Source organism: Pinus tabuliformis, chromosome 6 (genome assembly GCF_031772625.1).
Source record: "Pinus tabuliformis cultivar Carrire ecotype Pingquan chromosome 6, CPIR1, whole genome shotgun sequence".
In the NCBI taxonomy this organism is placed as follows: domain Eukaryota; kingdom Viridiplantae; phylum Streptophyta; class Pinopsida; order Pinales; family Pinaceae; genus Pinus; species Pinus tabuliformis.
This window is the reverse complement of record NC_142292.1, coordinates 1964875409-1964881478: the sequence shown is the minus strand read 5'-3', so window position 1 is coordinate 1964881478 and position 6070 is coordinate 1964875409. Positions and strand designations below refer to the sequence as shown.

At 40.8% G+C, this 6070-nt stretch overlaps 1 non-coding gene across 1 annotated transcript; it reads right to left on the bottom strand.

Moving 5' to 3' along the window:
* Positions 1-3899: 3899 nt before the first annotated feature.
* Positions 3900-4096, bottom strand: LOC149267040 (U2 spliceosomal RNA). The gene has a single exon (XR_016261313.1). It is a non-coding gene; the product is annotated as a U2 spliceosomal RNA (small nuclear RNA).
* Between the last annotated feature and the right edge of the window lie 1974 nt (positions 4097-6070).

Genomic DNA, 6070 nt, shown 5'->3' with positions numbered 1-6070 from the left:
ATTGTATATTTACTGTTTTAAATCGAAATTTGAATTTGAATATGGATTGTATATTTACTGTTTCAAATCGAAATTTGAACATACGTTGCGATGCGCCGAGCAGTGAGAAAAAGGTGTGTCAATGTCAAAGCCTATCCCAAAAGGGCTATAATACTGCTTCTTGTTCTTCCTCCAGAAAGCCCAATTACTTCACACATCAAACGGATTTTGCCATATAGGCTCCTCTAACAAAAACTTGGATCCAGATCTTCCCCATGGAAAAAACCAAAAAAGATTTATCAGCATCTGTGCTGCAGTTTTAGGCCGGTTGCTGTGGCTAGTCTCCTCATTGGGTGTTAACATGATAGGCCGCTCCCCTCCCTATGTGGTAAAACCACACCTGTCCAAACAGATAAAGGTTGCTTAGAAAGCTAACACACCTGTCCAAACGGATAAAGTTTGCTTAGGATGCTCACCAGCGGAAAGATTGAACTCTACATATGCGTGTTGAAATTTTCTTTTAGTTGCTTGATCCTTTCCAAGAAGATTGGGGAAATGATCTGATTCTGGAGATTTACACGTTGCTATTGATTTAGGCAGCTATCTTGGAATCTCCCAAATTACACCCTAATATTGATCTAATCAGCTATCTTGGAATCTCCCAAAATTTGAAATCAGCTATCCAGTTGCCACCCTTATCCGCAACCACTTCTCGACGTTGTTAAATAAAGCTAAAATGAAAAGTGTTGGAGCAATGCTCCATGTCTTTGAAATCAAAGCAAGTCAAAATCATCAATGTTGAACTTGGAAAGGGAGGTGATTTTATAAATATGGATGATACAGAATTTGATGGAAAGCTGAAGAAACAGGACAGATGCCCAGTAAAGGAGGGAGACCTAGCAATCATATGTCAAGATTGGGTTTTGTCAAATGAGGAGCTCAAGAAGAGGGTATGTATCATATGTCAAGATTGGGTTTTGTCAAATGAGGAGCTCAAGAAGAGGGTATGTATAGCTCCCAAAAATCTAGCTAGGAGTGGTATCGTTCTGTTTGTTGGCAGCGAATGATAAAATTATATCTCAAAGTACCAACAAGGAAGGGTTGCTTCCAAGATCTAAACAGATGCCTAGAGGAAAGAGGAATATTCAATCATTCGCTAATACACTAAGGAAGGAAACCTAGATAGGATCCTGCATGATAACAATCACAAAACACTCGCTCAAACAGAGACAGAGATGGACAATATTATGTCGAGAGAAGCACAACATGCGATGATGCGAGTAGAGTTCCATTACATATGATGTTGTCTCTTCGTTTTGTTTTTGTGGCTGTAGGATTATTCTTCAGTGTCTCTCCTCTGCCTCTTTATGAGTTTTGATGATGGCTATTAGCTTAATTATCTGCTGCTTTCATGGCTTCATATTTCCTTTTTTGGTTTTTATCCCTCCATGTCTTAATATGTCAGACTTATATCATTTATATGTTATTTTCTGTGGAGGGAATATCACTATATGGGCTATATGAGTCAGATGTTGCTTCAAATGATTGTACTTTCTTTCTTTCATGCCTGTTTATATTTCTTATATAAATACATCAGGCTTTTTTGTCCTGAAAAAAAAGCTCGGGAGCCTGTGTAGATCATGTGGGGATACTAAGGCGTACATCTTAAATATCTCCTTGTCATCGACTTTACGCATTAGACCACTCATTGTGCTCCGCTGTGTGTTTCCTTCTCCAGTGATGATTAATTTGATCAAGGGGTTTCTATGCCTCTCAAATGCTCTCGAGTGCCATGATGGATGGGCTCCAACCTCCAATGATTCATGAAAGATTCTTGATTCCTTAATTGATCCCGGTTGCGTTTAGAGTCCCCTTCCAAGTTTATGCTTCTAGATGCAAATTTATGGACGCTTTAGTTCCTTCTTGGCGGGTTAGTCTATATTTCCTATAACAGCAGAGGATGGTTCTTCCATGTGTTTTCTAATTACAAACCCAAAACCTGCATTGCCAGGGCAACCCCTCGAAGAACCCATGAAAATGGATTTTAGGATGGAGACTTTTGCGCAACTGGACATACTTTCGTTGGAATTCTGGGATCTACAGCGTGAAATGTAAGTTTTCGATTCCGGAGAAACACTTCACTTATCATCAAGGGTAATGGTGGAAGAGTAAACAACAATGTCACAGATATTTGGCTCAGCGATATTACATGCATTGGAAACCAAAAATCCAATGTCAAATTGATTTTGTGTATCTTGAAAGGAAGGGAAAGACCAAAGCTCCAAATTTTCATGTCTATGTTTCCACCGAGTTTGGATTATCTCGAAAGAATGGGGAAGACCAAAGTTCCAAATTTTCATGTCTATGTTCCCACCGAGTTTGGATGATGTTCAAAGTGCCATTTGCCTTTGCCCAAAATGACTTCACCAATCCTATATTTGTGGAGAAAATGCAGAAACAGCGTAACCATAATTCCTAGTTTTAAAAGGAGCCATTGACAACTATTTGGAACAGTGAATGCGAGTTGTGAGTGCAACCGAGACCGAGACCAATGGGCAACTCGTGAGGAGGAGGACTTGATCATGTTGCAGTTTTAATTGTTGTTTGTGGTTTCGAGTTTTAATTGTTGTAACAGCAACCGCCCTTGGAGGTTGCAAGCAATGTAATTTCCATTACCAGGATAACTAATAAAAAGGAAAACCTGATGTGTCTGTTTCTTTAGATTGTTGAGTGCATGCTTGAGTTTGTGTCTGAACTTCCCAAGATGAGCTTCAAAATATGACATTATTATTCTGCAGATATGGCGCACTGTCGTCTGCCTTACGGACAAAATGAGTTCAACAATCCTGTATTCTTGAGCGCGCACCCTGAGAATCCCCCTATTCTGCCTTTTCGCAACAACAAGAATTTCACTCTGTAAAGCCCAGCATCATCTCACTAACAATGAAAAAGCACCCGCCCTGCACTCTCCCTGCCAATCCCCCTATTCTGTCTTTTCGCAACAACAAGCATTCCACACTCTGTACAGCCCAACAGCATCTCATTGACAGTGAAAAAAAAATATCCTTGAATGCCCTAAATACGTTGAAATTTCTGATAGAAATCAATCAAATTCACGCTGGAAACGTCGAAATTGCTGATAGGAATCAAAATCAAATTCACACTCGAAATTGCTGATAGGAATCAAAATCAAATTCGCACTCGAAATTGCGGATAGGAATCAAAAATCAAATTCGCACTTGAAATTGCGGATAGGAATCAAAATCAAATTCACACTTGAAATTGCTGGCTGATAGAAATCAATCAAATTCGCACTGGAACGTTGAAATTGCTGGCTGATAGGAATCAATCAAATTCACACTTGAACGTTGAAATTGCTGGCTGATAGGAATCAATCAAACTCACACTGGAACACGTTGAAATTGCTGGCTGATAGAAATCAATCAAATTCACACTGGAACGTTGAAATTGCTGGCTGATAGAAATCAATCCAATTCACACTGGAATACCATAAAATTCGCTTCACGGCGTACATACATATATCTGGATTAAGAGACATCTACATACATATATATCTGGATTAAGAGAAAAGGATCACTGTGCGTGACAGACGTGCCATAGACAATTGATAATCGAAAGCAAGGAGGAGGATATAAATTCCTTGCACAGAAAGAAAGCGAGGCGAGGAGTTGATTTAAATTCAGCGCAGAAAGGAGAACCGGAAGCAAGCAACGAGAGGCGAGGAGTTGATTTAAGTTCAACGCAGAAAGGAAAGCAACGGATTTAAACGGGGGACTGAACGACAAACCCTCCAGAAAACCAAACGCTCAGAGCACCACCATAACTTCTCTTCAACCGATTAAACAACCGATTAAACAAACAAACAATTCGATTAATTAATAATATTTGTGTTGGTGTCGTTGGGGTGCGCCAGGCTGGTGCTGTAGTGCAACGCACAAGCGACGCCCGAGAGCCCCAATAGCAAGCTATTGTGAGTGGGCCCTCCCCCTAGAAAAATACATTTAATATCATGTGGTTCTATGAACCACGTATCAGATATTAAACTGATAAGAACAGATACTACACTTGATCTTAGCCAAAAGGCCGAGAAAGGTATGCTTTATCCCTTCTCTCTCCCTCCCTTTTCTACTACTCCCCCTCTCCTCTCGTTTACACCTCCTTGCATGTGGTATATATATATATATACCTCACTTATATTCCCCTCCCATAATACTTCTAATTTAAATAAATAAAACATGCCATGTACCATCAAATTTATAAGTTAATGTTTTTTATATTCTTACCATTGGATTGGTTTTTATAGGTTAATGTTTTTAATATTCTTACCATCTCCACTCTTTTCGCCTCATTGATTTCCGGGTGCTTAAATATCCTCTTTGATTCACTTTTGAAACACGCAATGCACTTGGAAGAATGAAAAAAAGTTCATCCAACACTATGCCCAAATAACCCATTAATGCCATCCACATTAGAATCTCGAATGTGCCATGTGAGGCCCATGTTACTCTTCCCAGGGTGCAAATAATGGAGGAGTACATGGAATTTTAATTTTATTTTATTTTTCCCCGGATATTAGAGACAAATGCAAATCTTGATGCAATGTGGGAGGAGAGTTCTACATTACCAACCTTAGATCTGAAACAAGACCTAATGCGGGAGTGCTTTCCTCTTCTTTTTTCTTTTTCCCACCACCGCCACAGTGAGCAAAAACGATTCTCGATTAAGATGTGTCAAGCCTTGCCTGCTCAAATGGGGAAAGAAATTCGCATTCACACATCCACATCTATTACCACTGATGTGATCCATTCCACTATTTGGACCTTCTCGACCATTGTAGCAACTCTGGGCAGCTCAGTGCTAATTTGAGATTTCCACGTCTTGCGTCGTTTGCGGGCATCAAACATCATTTTCGGCCCCAAAAAGTCCTATTTAAAATACGCACCATTTTATTCGTTCCTCGTCTCATTGTGAGCTCTTTTACGACCTTTGGACCCGATTCTTTTTTCATGCACAATAGTTATGGCCCCGACAAATTGGCCATCGATTTTCCACCTTAGCCCATGTGACTCTTGGCCTTCCATGCTTCATCTGCTCCCCTTCTTGTCTTCATTTATGGCTCAGTTCTTTGTAAGCACGATGAACGCATTCTCGCCTTTTGGGGAGGGTGTCGCGCATGAGAGTAGCTAAGCATCTCTCCTTAGAGATCGTCACCGCCATGCAATCGCCCATTTGATAATAATACTTTCATTCTCCCACGAATGTGTGTCAGTTGTGCTTCATTCTATTTCCTTGCTTCTACCATCCAGGTTATTTAATTGTTCACACACAGATTAATTTCCATCAATTAGTGTGTGTCCACGGATATCCACCTCCATCTGAACCAACGACGTCGGAGACACGTGCTGCTCGATGCATGCCCCTCTAACAAGATTAGGGTAGAAGTAGCTTGGTCAATCGACGTTGCTTGCCTAGATAACATCCTATGGTAGAAGAAAACAGAGCGACATATCCCATCACGTTGTTACTCCAAGGCATCGTGAACAATCAAGGAATCTAGACGTTGAATTAGTGAGCTAGGATATTGCAACAACTCTCCACCATCATGGGTTCCTCTTCTTCATCGAGCCTTCCCATCAACAGAGATACGCATTTCCAGATATAAGCTAATATGGACATCCCTCTATTTGAAGGAAGGAGATGCATATGCCTTAAAGCAGTCGTTGAATTACCTATAGTCGCTAATAGCTTCTCGGGTGAGGAGAAAATTAGAACCACGCCCCCTGTGTCCAACATTAGTGGGACACCCATCGTCAACGAGCACTGTAGACGAAGAAGTGTGAATAAGGCACATACATTGCATGGGGTGATTTTGAGGGTGCCCTCAAGGAGGAATATCACCACGTGGGGAACTGCAAGGACCAATACCCCAGATGGCTACAACGCCACCAACGTCAAGATAAGGCTATATAGGACTATACCAACAACTTCTATAGCTCGCCTACAAAACCACAAAACAAACCAGTGTGGAGTTCTCAAGTGCAGTGGAGGCTTGCAAAAGTATATGCGTATT